We start from the raw sequence: 18,408 nt of genomic DNA on the forward strand, positions 1-18,408 counted from the left end.
ACCTTTCGTGTCATGGCGTTTTAAAAACAATATAATTAAAATAAAGTCAAAATTAGACCACGGAGTCCTAATGAAAGTTGTAGAGTACATTCTCACCTATGCGTGTATATAAAGTACATAAGAAATGGAGCTCGTATGCAAAAGTTACGGGTTTTACAAGTTCGAGGTGCACAAACCGACACGAGTTACTCCCAGCGTGCTTGGGTGCTAGGCTTCGGATCGTCCACGTCGCCCCATCCCATCCTAAATCCGGCAGATGAGGATGCGGTCATGCATGACGTCCGGTACGCCCCGCGTAACCCCGTACGCCCTGCGTACCACGGGTTTCCAGCCTCCTATAAAAGGGATGCAAGGGTTCCGGGAAAAATTGATCATTTCCTCTCTTTCTCCTACGTTTTTACTCCGTTTTTCATGCAAGAAATATCCCAAAGCCCCGGTTTTCATATCCAAGTCCGAAGGAAGTTTTATGCTCCCGAGGTTCCTGATAATCCTGAGAAACTCGTTTTCTCCTATCGAAGTTCTGCTCAGTTTTTATCTCACAATCTTTACTCTATCAAGTGAGTTCATACCCCTTTATGCACCTTCAAATACTATATAATGTACTTTTAATACATTTCAGGGGAGAATACAAGTAAACACACAGTTGATCCCGAGTGAAAACGTGAAAACTCTTGCTATACTTTGCATGCACCAGAATTATACAAAATGCATAGTATCCAGGGTAGCCATCCATGTTAAACCATTTTATGCATTCAAAGAACTTATGATTTATGCTTTGTCAAACATTATGAAAGAGGATGAACATTGCATACAAAACTATTATTTTAATACAGATTTAGTTGAGAATCCGTGAGACGATTACATCTTAAATGCTAACTTTTGTTAAAAGGTACTACCTAGAGTCCTATCTATTATAACCAGAGTCTCCCATTTGGAGAGCATGTCAATTGCGTATAGATCTATACTGGGCGTCATGATCCCACGCCCTGACTGTTAGCTACAATCCTTTGGGTGACAGTGTGTCATAACGTTTCGACGTCTGAAGACCGTCGCCACAGGCATATTATGTTTAGTATGGTTATAAAACTCACCGGATGGACAATTATTATGGTATTCTGCTTTTATGAATAAGTAGCTATTAAAACTATCCTTCATCTAACAAGTGTGATCTTCTTATAGCTTTATTAGTTAAAACTATGCCTCAACCTTTTAAACATGCCAGTTGCTTGCGATTTTCAGTCTTGGACATTAGAGACTGCCTGTTACCTTAGGAAAATAAGGGATTTTCCTGTATCCAAAACAATCAACTAATAGGAAAATAAGGGATTTTCCTGGTACAACTACATACAATTCACAACACGAACATTCATATGCATTTCATACTTTATTAAGAAAATAATGGATTTTCTTGGAAAACACACGAACTTTGGAATGGTATACATTTTATCAAAACCGCTTATGAACTCACCAACTTAATTGTTGATACTTTTTCTTTGAAATAACTTGTATTTTTAGGGAACCGCTAAGCAGGTTTGGAAACCAACTTTTGGGGATTAACGCTATGACGTTAATTACTTCTTTTGAAAGATGTTTATGTATTTATCTTTTGAACATGTAACAAATACAATTATGTAAACATTTTGAAACCTTCATATATATATGGTGCTGTGTACTTTCCTTACTATGAACTGTTATGATACTGAATATGACGTCCTCCACCCTCGAACCTTTTCATCGTTCTGGTTTGGGGGTGTGACAAAAACCTAGGAGGAAATCAAATGCCCAAAGTTTTTCAACTCCAAAGGGCAACTCAGTCAAGTTTCACTCTTGGACTGGTCACAAGCCTCACACCACTCCCTCTGGACCGCTGACCAGGTACGGTGTCTGGCTAAATGAGAAAAATATTACCTTTGGTTTTTATCATTAGAAAAGGCCATATCAAGTCCAACTTCATAATCCTCCAAAACCTCATAATCCTCCAAAATATCGTAACACTCCAAAAGTTCACAAACACCCAGGTCTAGGTCTCAAGATTAACACGAAACCTGTACCTGAACCTCGTATTCATGCATCTAGTAAGAAAAGTTCTGGTTTGTCCCTGGGATCCAAACTCGTTTGGGTGTCCAAACAAACCCATTAATTTTTGTAGGCATTATGTAAGGAGGAACAAGAAGAGGAGTGGTTCATTGATAGTGCCTGATCCTTGCATATGACCAGAAGAATAGAGTACCTTCGGTATTTTAGGCCTATATGTAATGGAGGACATGTCACCTTTGGTGAAAACACAAATGGTATCATCCAAGGTTACAATGTATTAACAACAAGGAACTTCTCAATATAAAAGGTTGCTTACGTAGAAGGCCTCAAGCATAATCTCATCAGTGTAGGACAACTATGCAAAATAGGCCATCGAGTTGAGTTTGGTAATGAATATTGTTACATCATGACAAGTGATAAAAGCACTTGTTTGATAAAATTCAAGTCCGAAGGGACCATGTACCCTTTGTATGTCTCATTGATCTTTGGGAATTCGGAGGTTATGTTTTCTATCCAAAGAAGTATCCGAAGTTAGCTAGTTATGGCATCGCAAACGAGCTCATCTAAACATACGGTACGTCAACAACCTTGTTACAAAAGAACTCGTCTGAGGTTTTCCAATTCTGAAGTACAATAATGATACACTCTGTCCTACTTGTGAGTGTGGAAAAAAATCAAAGGGAAGTCATCCAATGTTATTGATTCATCAGTATCTGAACCCTTAGAGCTGCTGCATATTGATCTCTACGGTCCATCTACCGTAGCTAGTCTCCATCCCAAGAAACACATACTAGTTATAGTTGATGAGTTTATTTGCTTCACATGGGTCTTCTTCCTAAGACTCAAACACAGCAGGTTCTGATAAACTTCATAAAAGAAATTGAACTCCAAATCAAGCTACCCGTTTGCAGAATCTAAAGTGACAATGGAACTGAGTTCACTAATCATCTCTTGAATACTTTCTTGGTTTCCAAAGGTATCAGTCACAACTTCTCTGCACCCTAAACACCGCAACAAATTGGAGTAGTAGATCGAAGAAATCATACTCTGGTCGAAGCAGCCAAATCCATGTTAAACTTTGCAAACCTTCCTCTATACTTCTGGTCTGAAGCAGTGGCAACTGCGAGCTTTGTCCAAAACCGAAGCATTATTTGCAAGCATCTCAAAAAAACTCCTTATGAGGGCCTCAGCAATCAAGAACCGAATTTCAGATTTTTTCATATATTTGGGTGTATATGTTTTGGGATCAACAACAAGGTTCACCTTAAAAAATTTGCATTGAAGTCAGATGAAGGAATTTTTCTTAAATAATCAACAAACAAGGTGGCCTATAGGGTTCCCATCAGACGCACGAGACTAATAGTCGAAAGCTTTGATGTTAGATTCGATGACTAATACGTCCGCAACACTACTTCCTCAAGTGAAACAAAATCTATCCTGGAAAGTGATATCCCAACCTCTTCGGTTCCTCTTAACATTCTTGAAGTTAACTATGATGACCTATTTGACCCTGTAGAGACTGCTTAACTGTCTGAAATTCTTGTGTCTCACACATAACTTCCACTTTGCCGGTTGAGGGGGAAAGCACAACTTCAATTCAAACGACAACCATTGAGATTCCATTGTTTGAAGACGCAACTCCCTTATCCACCCGCAGAGTCTCAACTCCATCAAATGCTACCTCATACTCCAATAAAGAAGAAGAAAATATATACACGAGAACTGATCTGAGGGTTATCACTCACTGTAACGACGACGGGATTTTCAAAACAAAAATTTTCATTTTTCAACAACCAAATTTTTAAATATAAAACATTCTGAAAAAGTATTCCACAATAGTTATCAAATCAAACGTATCCTAAGATCACAAATCAAATGTCCTCATGGTGTGTACGGTTCATGTTGGCGCCTTTCCACGATCCTCGCTAGTACTTGAAACGCATAACACAACATTTGTAAGCATAAATACTTAGTGAGTTCCCCAATATACTACATACAACACATACGCCACTCGAGGCTACTGTACGACCCTCCTGTCGATGTGTCTCAGCGGGACCTGTAACGACCGAAAAATCCAACCAATTTAAATTTCTCAAAAACAACCTGATTTCATTAAATTATTACAAAAAGGTTTTCAATACAAATCATTTAGAGTATTCCCAGAATCACATTACTACAAAATCATGAAGAGCGGTACGATCACGCCTTTGCCTTGCCATGGTCTCCTGAAGAACCTGAAAAACATTAAACCACAACTGTAAGCCCGAAAGCTTAATGAGATACCCCCAAAATACCAACCACGTATACCATACACATATCATGCTATCTCATAACGAATCACAGAACAGTCATGCATATCTGGTCTACTGTGGTGCTGGTCCGCCTTGTCGGGCCTTCAGTCCACCTGTCCACCCTCCGAGTCCATTCATGTCCCTCGAGTCTGCAGTGTGGTTGGTCTGCCCGCACCGGGCCTTCAAATCACCCGATCCACTCTCCGAGTCCAATTATATCCCTTGAGTCTGCAGTGTGGTTAGTCCGCCCGCACCGGGCCTTCAACTCACCTCGTCCACTCTCTGAGTCTACAGTATGACTGGTCCGCCCGCATCAGGCCTTCAGTCGGCCTGGTCCACTCTCCGAGCATCGGCACGTCTGGTCCGCCCTTGTGGGGCCTACAGCCTATCCGGACCGCTCGCTGGGCCTTCGGAACAACCGGTCCGCCCTGAGTATCTTGGCCTACAGCACGAAGCAGGACGCGCCTCAACCCAACTCCAATCCAAACAACCATGTGCACATAAACATACAATCACATAACAATTCATATTCAGGAAAACCGATCTAGCAGATCACATATCACAACATACTCTAACTGGATACCGACCTAACCGGTCACTAGCATAGCATCATCCTATCTACCAGGATAACGACTTAACCAGGTCACTAACGAATACCATCCTAACTACTCGGATGCGAACATATCAAAGCAATAACATAACAATAGATACCCGGATCTCAATCCGATAAAAGGGCTGGCCTTCGTGCCTTAGACCCTGTTGATATAATGAGGATAACTCACCTCGAAACTGCCGGCTGAAAGGATAAGATCCCGCTGCTCCAAACTCCGACACGAACTCCTCCACTGAACACCAAAACACTCAACTCAATAAATACCCTTAATAACCAAAATACCCCTGGAAGACAACTGGTCAACCCTTGGACAAGGTCAAAGTCAACCTTGACGGACTCTACTCGCCGAGTCAACCCGATGACTCGCCGAGTCCCCAAGCTCAATCTACAACCTAACTCCCTGAGTCACCCCGAGACTCGCCAAGTCCAACAACTCGGAGTCCACTCGCACCCAACTCACTGAGTCATTCCTTGACTCACTGATTCTTGACTCAACCAGAAAATATTGGGACTCTTCGACATGACTCGCCGAGTCCAAGAACAGACTTGTCACACCCCGAAAACCAAAGGCGGAATACATTTCCGGGGTTGACTACCGTGTTGAGTATCAAATCCAATGTACATAGTAAGTAAAGTAAAACAAGCATTACATTACATAATAACAGTTTTACAGTTGTTTCAAAAGTAAAGTTTGTACAGTTGTGATACATAGTATATATAGACAAACTGTAACGGGTCATCATGTACACCGTCTTCATGCAAAATGATCTTCAAGTACCTGTTCTAACGCTGACATGAGAACACAAGCGGTTTGAAAATCAGCATAAAGCTGGTGAGTTCATAAGCGGTTTTGTTTTACGAAAATGTATCGGTTTCCTTTTTGTTTCTGAAATGTTATGTACACCAAGAAAATCCCGTATTTTCTTAAAAGTTGGTTATTGTTTCACAAATGTAAAGTATAGTAAGTTTGTACACTGAAAACATGTTTACTCATGTGAAAATGTATAGTTGGTTATCTGACTGGTTAAACTGTTCTGTTTACTTATCATGTGTTACCAGGAAAGTCACATACTTTCCTTATTGTATGATACAAATTGTAAAAGATGTAATGTTATCCATTCTGTGACTCTTTCTAGTTATGTAAGTGTTACCCAGGAAGGCCCCATGCTTTCCTGCATGTATGTATCTTATGTAAACGATGTAAAAGATGTAAAAGATGTAATCGTGATTAGATTCCATGTTTTCCCCAGGAAGGTCCCGTACCTTCCTGCATGTTAATTACAATAAGTAAAAGATGTAAAAGATGTAAACGATGTATAAAGTAATCCATTATTACTGTAAGTAAATCTCTGTTATCCTAATTGCGAGTTCCATAACCATACAATAGACTGAAACCTGTGGCAATAAGTAGTCCACATGTGGCAATAAGTCGTCCACATACTTATGACTTTCGTCACCCTTGAACCATTTCGGTTCGGCTGTAGCTAGCAGCCAGGTGTGGGGTAGTCAGCCCCGTATAGATCTATACACTCAAGTCACACTCTCTAAATACCAGAGATTCTGGTTATGGGTGTAGTCCTCCACTCGCGTAATCCAGGTGGAGTGTTCTCCGAGGACGTGTCTCCAATCGTACCGGAATAACAAATTTACTAGTAATAATATGAAAGTCCTCCACTCGCGTATGTGCGTGGAGTGTTACCGAGGACAAAACAGTGTACATGTATTATATTCAAATGTTTTAATGTCATGCTTTTAACTGATAAAAATGTGGAAAACCATTTGTGAAATACATGTAAAACATACTAGTTTAAAGACTTATTTCACAAATATATGTTACGTAATCTGTATGTTCGATCTGTTATCAGTTGTAGTTATCAGTTATAAAAGCATAAGAATATGAAACACACATTTGAAAACATGTTATGAGTACAAGAATTTCCTTGTACTTTGCTTGTGTTCCCCCCTGAAAACAGTGAAAACAGTGAAAAAGGGTAGGGGTATGAACTCACCGGACTCGGAAACGTGTCGGTTTTGAATGCTAGACGTCGGTTCGGGGTTTGATTACTCGCGATGACCCTATGTAAAATGATATAATGTCCATATATATACAATTAGAGATACATTCACTAATTATATGGAACGTTACACTCCAATGAGGTTAAACACCTCAAAACGAGCGTTTGGAGTGACCCGGGTGACATCTTCGGACTTGTAATGGCACTAGGGACTTGGGACATGAGTTTACTCTCCATAAGTAAACATTTAAATGAGTTTACAACCATGAAACACACTCACACATGAGTTTACGGCCGTAAACTCATGTTGGTGTGGTTTTGAGGGTTTAAGGGCTCAAATGGACCTAGAGGTTGCTAGAATGGATTTTCTAAATTGTCTTGGAACACTTGGACTGAATTTAAATCATCAAAATGCTTATTTTATGGGAGTTTACGGCCCAGTATAGGCTCCTGGCCGTAAACTCCTTAATCTTCATGAAATGGGTGTCAAATGTTGTTAAAACAAATCACATGTGATTCATAAGATTATTCCAAGACCTAGTATGATTTTTGTGTGACATTTGAGGGGTGTTATGGAGTTTACGGCCCATGAGACCCTCCTCATGGCCGTAAACTCTAATGTAGGGTCATACAAAGTGTTTCAAGGCCTAAAACTTGCATAGAAGGGCTTCTAAATTTTATCTAAAGGCTTTAGGGGTGTTTAGTTTGCATTCTAACACCAAAAGTTTTGGAGTTTACGGCCCAAGAACAAGCCTTGGCCGTAAACCCTTATAAGTCCCACAAATGATGTGTTTTAGACACTTAAAGCATTTTTGGTTGGTCCCTTGATTTATTCCAAGTCTTTTGGTGGTGTTGGATGGCTTTCTAACACTTTAGAATTGGGTTTATGTCACATTTTGGGGAGTTTACGGCCCAAGCACTATCCTTGGCCGTAAAATCACATAAGTCCCACAAAATTCATGTTTCAAGTGTCCAAATGCTAAAACCAAGGTCCTACAATTCATATCTAAGCCATAGGAGTGATTTGGAAGGGTTTTAGGGCATGAAAAACCCCTTTTACTTGAGTTTACGGCCTAAGCTTATGCCTTGGCCATAAACTCCTTTAAATGGCTCAAAATCATAGATTTAAATGTTCTAAGTCCATATCTTGAAGTCCCGTAGCCATATCTAAAGTCCAATTGAGTTTAGGAAGGAGTTTAAGGGCTTAAAACCCCATTAAATGGAGTTTACGGCCCAAGCTTGTTCCTTGGCCGTGAACTCATGTTCTTGGACCTAAAACTCAATTATTTCATCAATTTGAAGGCTAAAGGTGTTGAATAACATGTTAGGGAGGTTACCTTAAAGATTTGAAGCCTTAAACTTGTGATTTGGACCTTAATTCTAGCTTGAGGAGAGAGGTTGTAAGAGTTTAGTGAGAAACTTGCCAAAAGGCTTCAAATGAAGTCTTAAACACGTTTATATAGTGTTCAAGTTTTGGACACGGTGGAATTTTACCCGATACCGGCGTTAGACGGGGTTTTTGGTCGTACCCGATTAAGTTACCGTAACCCGATACGGTAAATTCTAGAATTATTCCGATCACTAAAGTTGGGTGTTAAATTGATTTCTAAATGTATTAAGACACCCATTAAGTCATTTTAAATGTGTACTAATTAATGACTTAATTAAACGGAGAAATCAGAAATCGGAAATCGGAACGACGATCGGTTGCGCGAGTTGATTTATGAAAAAGTTACTTTTAAAAGACGCGGAAATTTCGGGTTGTTACATTATGCCCCCGTTAAAGGGAATTTCGTCCCGAAATTCAAGTTTAGAACATAAGACAAGATTCAAATCATGGATAAGAAAAGAGTTGTGGATACTTCTGTTTCATTGAGTCTTCCCGTTCCCAAGTGAATTCCGGTCCCCGCTTGGCATTCCAGCAAACCTTCACTAACGGGATGCGACTTTCTTTTGTACGTTTGACTTCTCGATCCATGATTTCGATCGGTTACTCCACAAAGTTGAGGTTTTCATTGATCTCGATCTCGTCTAAGGGAATTGTTAGAGTTTCATCGGATAGGCACTTTTTAAGATTTGAAACATGAAAGACAGGATGAATGTTACTGAGTTCGTGAGGTAAATGAAGTTTATAAGCAACTGGACCAATCCTTGAGAGGATCTCAAAGGGTCCAATGTACCTCGGATTAAGTTTCCCACGCTTGCCAAAGCGTACAGTGCCTTTCCAGGGCGAGACTTTCAACAGGACACGATCTCCAACCTGGAATTCTAGTGGTTTCCGACGATTATCAGCGTAACTCTTTTGACGATTACGTGAGGCTTTCAGTCGGTTACGGATTTGAATGATCTTTTCGGTGGTTTCGCGGATGATTTCAGGACCAGTGAGAGCACTGTCGGGGACTCGATTCCTAGCTAACTGTGTATCCCCCACCTCGGCCCAGCACAGAGGAGATCTGCACTTACGACCGTATAGGGCTTCGAACGGAGCAGCCCTAATACTGGTGTGGTAACTGTTGTTGTATGAGAACTCAATCAAGGATAGGTGTGTATCCCACGACTTTCCAAAGTCAATGACACATGCCCGAAGCATGTCCTCCAGGGTTTGGATTGTTCTCTCACTCTGTCCATCGGTCTGAGGATGATACGCCGTGCTCATATCTAGTTTGGTTCCAAGGGCTTTCTGAAGAGATTGCCAGAATCTGGAGGTAAACCTACTATCTCGATCAGAGATAATGGAAACAGGTACTCCGTGTAGATGCACTACTTCCTGGATGTAGATTCGCGCGAGTCTCTCCATTTTTTATGATTCTTTGATTGGGATGAAGTGAGCGGATTGTGTCAAGCGATCTACAATTACCCATATGGTATCGTACCCAGTAAAACACTTGGGTAGTTTGGTGATGAAGTCCATGGTAATCATCTCCCATTTCCACTCGGAAATCTTGGGTTGTTGGAGCAGACCTGAAGGTTTCTGATGTTCGACTTTGACTTTGGCGCAAGTCAGACACTTGCTCACGAATGTAGCTATCTCAGCTTTCATGTTTGGCCACCAGTATTGTTTCTTGAGATCCAGATACATCTTGTCCAAACCTGGGTGAACAGAGTATTTGGTTCTATGTGCTTCCTCCATGACTATTTCCCTGAATCCACCGGATTTGGGAATCCAGATTCGATTCATGAAACAGTGAACTCCGTCACCTCTGATCTCAAGTTTCTTTTCCATTCCTCTCAAGGTTTCATCTGACACGTTTTCAGGTTTGAGGGCTGCATACTGAGCTTCTCGGATTTGCGTAGGTAAGTTGGAATGGATGGTCATCGTCTGGTTCTTCACTTTGTGGCTTGTACTATCCTTTCGGCTAAGGGCATCTGCTACCACATTGGCCTTGCCGGGGTGGTAACGGATTTCACACTCATAGTCACTGAGTAATTCTACCCATCGCCGTTGTCTCATGTTTAAGTCTTTTTGATTAAAGATGTGCTGCAGACTCTTGTGATCAGTGAAGATTGTGCACTTGGTTCCGTAGAGATAATATCTCCAAATCTTCAACGCGAAGACTACTGCTCCTAGCTCCAAGTCGTGTGTGGTATAGTTGACTTCGTGTGTTTTCAGCTGTCTAGAGGCATAGGCAATCACCTTTCCTCTTTGCATAAGCACACAACCTAAGCCTTGATTAGACGCATCGCAGTAGACAACGAAGTCCTCTGTCCCTTCCGGCAGAGACAGAACAGGCGCGCTGCATAAGGCTCTCTTTAACGTTTGGAATGCAGATTCTTGCTTATCACTCCAACAAAAGGGTACACCTTTCTGTGTTAGAGTGGTTAACGGTTTGGCAATTTTGGAAAAGTTCTGAATGAATCGTCGATAGTAGCCGGCTAGACCCAAGAATTGACGAATTTCCGTGGGCGTTTTCGGTGCCGACCAACTCTCTATCGCTTTAATCTTGGAAGGATCTACATGAATACCCTCCTCGCTTACTACATGACCGAGGAAAGTTACCTTCCGTAACCAGAATTCACATTTTGAAAATTTTGCGTAAAGCTTTTCGGATCTAAGAGTTTCTAACACTCGCCTCAAGTGCTGTTTATGGTCTTCTTCACTTCGCGAGTAGACGAGGATGTCATCAATGAACACGATAACGAATTTGTCTAGGAAGGGACGGCACACCCGGTTCATCAGGTCCATGAACACAGCAGGTGCATTGGTTAGACCGAAGGGCATCACTACAAACTCGTAGTGTCCATACCGAGTCCTAAAAGCTGTCTTGGGAATATCATTCTCCTGGACTCTTAACTGATGGTACCCCGACCAAAGTTCTATCTTAGAGAAGTAACTGGCTCCCTGGAGTTGATCGAAGAGGTCGTCTATTCTTGGAAGAGGATATCGGTTCTTAACGGTTAACTTGTTCAGCTCACGATAGTCGATACACATCCGAAAGGATCCATCTTTCTTTTTAACAAACAGAATCGGAGCTCCCCAGGATGAGGAACTCGGCCTAATGAATCCTTTACTGAGCAACTCATTGAGTTGACTGGATAACTCCTGCATTTCTGCGGGAGCTAAGCGATACGAGGGTTTTGCTACGGGAGTAGCTCCAGGAATTAGGTCAATACGAAACTCGACCTGACGTTCGGGAGGAATTCCTGGAAGTTCTTCAGGAAACACATCGGGAAAGTTACAGACTTCGGGAATGCTCGCGAGGTCTCTAACTTCTTGTTTCTCGTTGATCACATGAGCTAAGAATGCAACACACTCCTTTCGAAGGAGCTTTCGAGCTTTGATACAAGAAATGATATGAAGGTTGGAACTGGGTTTATCGCCATAGATTACGAGAGTTTGATTCGAAGGAAGATTGAGACGGATAGCTTTTTCGTAACAAAGAATGTTAGCATGATTGGGACTCAACCAATCCATGCCAATGATAACATCGAAGCTCTTAATGGAAACGGGCATGAGGTCTATAGGAAATGAGTGATCATTTAGGGTAAGCGTACAACCTATGAATACGTCGTTAGCGCTTTCTTTCTCACCATTAGCCATCTCGACGGTAAACGTTTCAGTTAGTGGTTGAGGATTTGGTTTTAGATTATGTTTGAATGCATGACTAACGAAACTCCTTTCAGCACCCGAATCGAAAAGAATACTAGCATATGAGTTGTCGAGAAGGAACGTACCCGAAACAACAGTGGGGTCGGCAACTGCTTCCTCCCTTCCCATGGTCAGAACCCTTCCAGTGTTACCAGCAGTTGACTTCTTGGGACAATCCCTTTTAAAGTGCCCGACTTCACCACAGTTGTAGCAGGCTTGACTAACACCTGCTCCTGATGATTGGTTAGCTGATTGAGTAGGGGTTCTGCAGTACCGAACTGTGTGCCCTTTCTTACCACATTTGGTGCAAGACAATTATCGACAGGGACCAGGATGATGGTGGTATTTACACTTGTCACACAGAGGAAGGTTACCAGCATATTTACTGGTAGGAGTTGAGGCAGTGGATCCCATGGCAGAAACAGCAACAACAGGAGTAGCAGTAGCAGCATGGACTGCTACCGTCTGTTGTTTCTTAGATGATCCTTGAGAAGATTGACCTTTCTTCTTTTTCCAGAATTTCCTCTTTTCACCACTCCTTTGAGTCGGCTTATAAGTGGTAGTGATTTCCTTGACATCGTCGTTGTGATCAATCAGAATTTGTGCTAAGGTCTTGGCACTATCATAGGTATCCGGACGAGCAGCCAAAACATGACTCTTTATTGGTTGAGATAATCCCCAAACAAACCTTTCGATCTTTTTGTTTTCAGGAGTGACTAACCCCGGGCAGAGAAGTGCGAGATCATCAAATCGGGAAGTATATGCAGAAATGTCGGAACCTTTCATCTTCAGGTTCCAGAGCTCGTGCTCTAATTTCTGCATTTCACCACGGGGGCAATACTCAGCAATGAGAAGTTCCTTCATGGCTTCCCAGCCCATGGCATTGGCTACGGGTAAGGTCAGAGATTTGACTCGGCCATTCCACCAAGTCAAAGCTTTATCCGCGAAGGTACAGGCTGCAAATTTGACTTTATCGGATTCCGCACAAGCACAGATTTCAAAGATGGACTCGATTTTCTCGAACCATCGAGATAAAGAAATGACACCTCCAGCTCCATTAAAGGATGTTGGTTTTGCATTCATGAAATCCTTATAGGAACCCCCTCTTTGGTGTCCCTGGCTACCCTCAGGGTTTTGAGATTGAGTACCTCCACCCGAACCACTAGGGTTCATTTGTGACATAGCTGCTACCATTGCAGCTGTCATCATTGTCTGAACTGATGCTAGGTCAAACTGAGGAGGAGGTGGCGGCGAGGAAGGATTATTGTCGTTCTTTGAGCTAGGTCTCTTTCGGGGAGGCATCTAGATCTAATAAGATCAAGAAAGAGAGGATGGTAAGTCCTCTACATTGAATCGATAGACATGACAGTTATATGATTCAAGTAAGCGATAAAGCAGGAAAAAGTTATCGAACAGATAATTTATCGCTAAGAGTGATCACAGGGAAACCACTTGAATAAGGACTACTACAGAGGATCGGGATCGAGAAATACTCCCATAGTATTTCATGAATTGTTTACGACAATGATTCGATGTTTGGGATATTAGGGTAAGTTTTAGGCATGCCACATACCACAGTCACTCCCAAGCACATGTTGGTTGTGTCTCGAATGAATATAGTTGGCCAGGCCATATTGACTCTAGACACGACTACATAACTGCCCAGGTTTAACCGTAGTACACAACACCCATTTACTTATGTTCTGTTCTACTTGTGGTTACGGATGGCGACGGTTTGGTATACTTGTATACTTTTGAAAATACTTGTAGTTTGAAGATACTTTTAATTCAGAGCATTTAGGCCCTTTAGTGTTTATAGTTTTATACCATGTAAGGTTTGGTATACTTTATTCACTATAGACAAGGGCTCTGATACCAATCTGTCACACCCCGAAAACCAAAGGCAGAATACATTTCCGGGGTTGACTACCGTGTTGAGTATCAAATCCAATGTACATAGTAAGTAAAGTAAAACAAGCATTACATTACATAATAACAGTTTTACAGTTGTTTCAAAAGTAAAGTTTGTACAGTTGTGATACATAGTATATATAGACAAAATGTAATGGGTCATCATGTACACCGTCTTCATGCAAAATGATCTTCAAGTACCTGTTCTAACGCTGACCTGAGAACACAAGCGGTTTGAAAATCAGCATAAAGCTGGTGAGTTCATAAGCGGTTTTGTTTTACGAAAATGTATCGGTTTCCTTTCTGTTTCTGAAATGTTATGTACACCAAGAAAATCCCGTATTTTCTTAAAAGTTGGTTATTGTTTCACAAATGTAAAGTATAGTAAGTTTGTGCACTGAAAACATGTTTACTCATGTGAAAATGTATAGTTGGTTATCTGACTGGTTAAACTGTTCTGTTTACTTATCATGTGTTACCAGGAAAGTCCCATACTTTCCTTATTGTATGATACAAATTGTAAAAGATGTAATGTTATCCATTCTGTGACTCTTTCTAGTTATGTAAGTGTTACCCAGGAAGGCCCCATGCTTTCCTGCATGTATGTATCTTGTGTAAACGATGTAAAATATGTAAAAGATGTAATCGTGATTAGATTCCATGTTTTCCCCAGGAAGGTCCCGTACCTTCCTGCATGTTAATTACAATAAGTAAAAGATGTAAAAGATGTAAACGATGTATAAAGTAATCCATTATTACTGTAAGTAAATCTCTGTTATCCTAATTGCGAGTTCCATAACCATACAATAGACTGAAACCTGTGGCAATAAGTAGTCCACATGTGGCAATAAGTCGTCCACATACTTATGACTTTCGTCATCCTTGAACCATTTCGGTTCGGCTGTAGCTAGCAGCCAGGTATGGGGTAGTCAGCCCCATATAGATCTATACACTCAAGTCACACTCTCTAAATACCAGAGATTCTGGTTATGGGTGTAGTCCTCCACTCGCGTAATCCAGGTGGAGTGTTCTCCGAGGACGTGTCTCCAATCGTACCGGAATAACAAATTTACTAGTAATAATATGAAAGTCCTCCACTCGCGTATGTGCGTGGAGTGTTACCGAGGACAAAACAGTGTACAGGTATTATATTCAAATGTTTTAATGTCATGCTTTTAACTGATAAAAATGTGGAAAACCATTTGTGAAATACATGTAAAACATACTAGTTTAAACACTTATTTCACAAATATATGTTATGTAATCTGTATGTTCGATCTGTTATCAGTTGTAGTTATCAGTTATAAAAGCATAAGAATATGAAACACACATTTGAAAACATGTTATGAGTACAAGAATTTCCTTGTACTTTGCTTGTGTTCCCCCCTGAAAACAGTGAAAACAGTGAAAAAGGGTAGGGGTATGAACTCACCGGACTCGGAAACGTGTCGGTTTTGAATGCTAGACGTCGGTTCGGGGTTTGATTACTCGCGATGACCCTATGTAAAATGATATAATGTCCATATATATACAATTAGATATACATTCACTAATTATATGGAACGTTACACTCCAATGAGGTTAAACACCTCAAAACGAGCGTTTGGAGTGACCCGGGTGACATCTTCGGACTTGTAATGGCACTAGGGACTTGGGACATGAGTTTACTCTCCATAAGTAAACATTTAAATGAGTTTACAACCATGAAACACACTCACACATGAGTTTACGGTCGTAAACTCATGTTGGTGTGGTTTTGAGGGTTTAAGGGCTCAAATGGACCTAGAGGTTGCTAGAATGGATTTTCTAAATTGTCTTGGAACACTTGGACTGAATTTAAATCATCAAAATGCTTATTTTATGGGAGTTTACGGCCCAGTATAGGCTCCTGGCCGTAAACTCCTTAATCTTCATGAAATGGGTGTCAAATGTTGTTAAAACAAATCGCATGTGATTCATAAGATTATTCCAAGACCTAGTATGATTTTTGTGTGACATTTGAGAGGTGTTATGGACTTTACGGCCCATGAGACCCTCCTCATGGCCGTAAACTCTAATGTAGGGTCATACAAAGTGTTTCAAGGCCTAAAACTTGCATAGAAGGGCTTCTAAATTTTATCTAAAGGCTTTAGGGGTGTTTAGTTTGCATTCTAACACCAAAAGTTTTGGAGTTTACGGCCCAAGAACAAGCCTTGGCCGTAAACCCTTATAAGTCCCACAAATGATGTGTTTTAGACACTTAAAGCATTTTTGGTTGGTCCCTTGATTTATTCCAAGTCTTTTGGTGGTGTTGGATGGCTTTCTAACACTTTAGAATTGGGTTTATGTCACATTTTGGGGAGTTTACGGCCCAAGCACTATCCTTGGCCGTAAACTCACATAAGTCCCACAAAATTCATGTTTCAAGTGTCCAAATGCTAAAACCAAGGTCCTACAATTCATATCTAAGCCATAGGAGTGATTTGGAAGGGTTTTAGGGCATGAAAAACCCCTTTTACTTGAGTTTACGGCCCAAGCTTATGCCTTGGCCATAAACTCCTTTAAATGGCTCAAAATCATAGATTTAAATGTTCTAAGTCCATATCTTGAAGTCCCGTAGCCATATCTAAAGTCCAATTGAGTTTAGGAAGGAGTTTAAGGGCTTAAAACCCCATTAAATGGAGTTTACGGCCCAAGCTTGTTCCTTGGCCGTAAACTCATGTTCTTGGACCTAAAACTCAATTATTTCATCAATTTGAAGGCTAAAGGTGTTGAATAACATGTTAGGGAGGTTACCTTAAAGATTTGAAGCCTTAAACTTGTGATTTGGACCTTAATTCTAGCTTGAGGAGAGAGGTTGTAAGAGTTTAGTGAGAAACTTGCCAAAAGGCTTCAAATGAAGTCTTAAACACGTTTATATAGTGTTCAAGTTTTGGACACGGTGGAATTTTACCCGATACCGGCGTTAGACGGGGTTTTTGGTCGTACCCGATTAAGTTACCGTAACCCGATACGGTAAATTCTAGAATTATTCCGATCACTAAAGTTGGGTGTTAAATTGATTTCTAAATGTATTAAGACACCCATTAAGTCATTTTAAATGTGTACTAATTAATGACTTAATTAAACGGAGAAATCAGAAATCGGAAATCGGAACGACGATCGGTTGCGCAAGTTGATTTATGAAAAAGTTACTTTTAAAAGACGCGGAAATTTCGGGTTGTTACAAGACTCGCTGAGTCTAAGGCTATCTTCAACCTACTCGCCGAGTTGTTCATCCAACTCATCGAGTTCCAACTCATCTTCAAGCAACTCGTCGAGTCTACCCATGTGACTCGCCGAGTACCACCGGTCTGAATTCATACAAAAGCATTCCAGGCCATGCAATTGATCCAAAACATAGATCTAGCCTCCTACAACCCATTCATCATGTAAAGTGGCAAACTTTACGTGAATCCAAAGAGATCTAGGCCTTATACACTTTAGAGCTAGGGTTTGGGACATGATGGCTTCACTAAGCACTCAAACACAGGGACTTTAATGCACTCTAGACCTTCCCCATTCTAGATCTGAGGTAGCAACCTCAGATCTAACCTCAAAACTCCAAAACATACCAAGATAAGATCCCCATAAACCCCAAAATGATGAATCCATATGAGTAACATCCCAAGAACGAGATATTACCTCAAAAGAACGCCCCAACTGCAATGAAACTCGAATCCAAGCAAAGCCCCTTGCTCCAAGCCTCCAAACTCCAAAGATTCCTTCAACAAATACCTTTCAAGCTCCCAAATGCACTTTGTTCCACTCACACACGAATGCTAAGGTTTCTGGACTTGAGGATGAGTAAAGAGGCTAGGGGAATGGATGTTAAGTTCTTTATATAGCGCTCAACCCCGAGAATTAGGGTTTTCTCCACTTAGCACCTACTCGCCGAGTCCATCTTTGGACTCGCCGAGTAGGCCACTTGACACGCGACCAAAGTCGCGACCCTACTCACCGATCCATCCATGGACTCGCGGAGTTGCCCTTCAAAATTTACACTTTTAGCCCTTCAACTCTACTCTTGATATTTTAGGATGTTACAATTCTCCCCCACTTAAATTAGGCTTCTTCCTCGAAGCCTACGGCAATTCATCTCCAAAAATACTCCCACAACATGCCACCTGGCCTTAACCGGACCAGGTCCCTCAAGGTATACCCATCGAAACTCGAACTCAATTTCTCTTTCCTTGTGGTGTCCTGACCACCATCTCAAACCGGGCACCGATGTTACCCTCTGATAACCACACACAACAACTGAGTACCACTCATGATGCAACACTGCTCCAAATCACAACCATTACTCGACCCATATGAGCTATAAATAACTATGCACCACCCGATTCCCGATCCGAGTCCAACTCTATCCATTCCATGGTGACAAAAGACACACTCTTCAGAGCAACTCCCATGATTTCTCTTCTTGCAATCGCA

The sequence above is a fragment of the Lactuca saligna genome, chromosome 4, assembly GCF_052625555.1.
Source record: "Lactuca saligna cultivar CGN05327 chromosome 4, ASM5262555v1, whole genome shotgun sequence".
Lineage (NCBI taxonomy): Eukaryota > Viridiplantae > Streptophyta > Magnoliopsida > Asterales > Asteraceae > Lactuca > Lactuca saligna.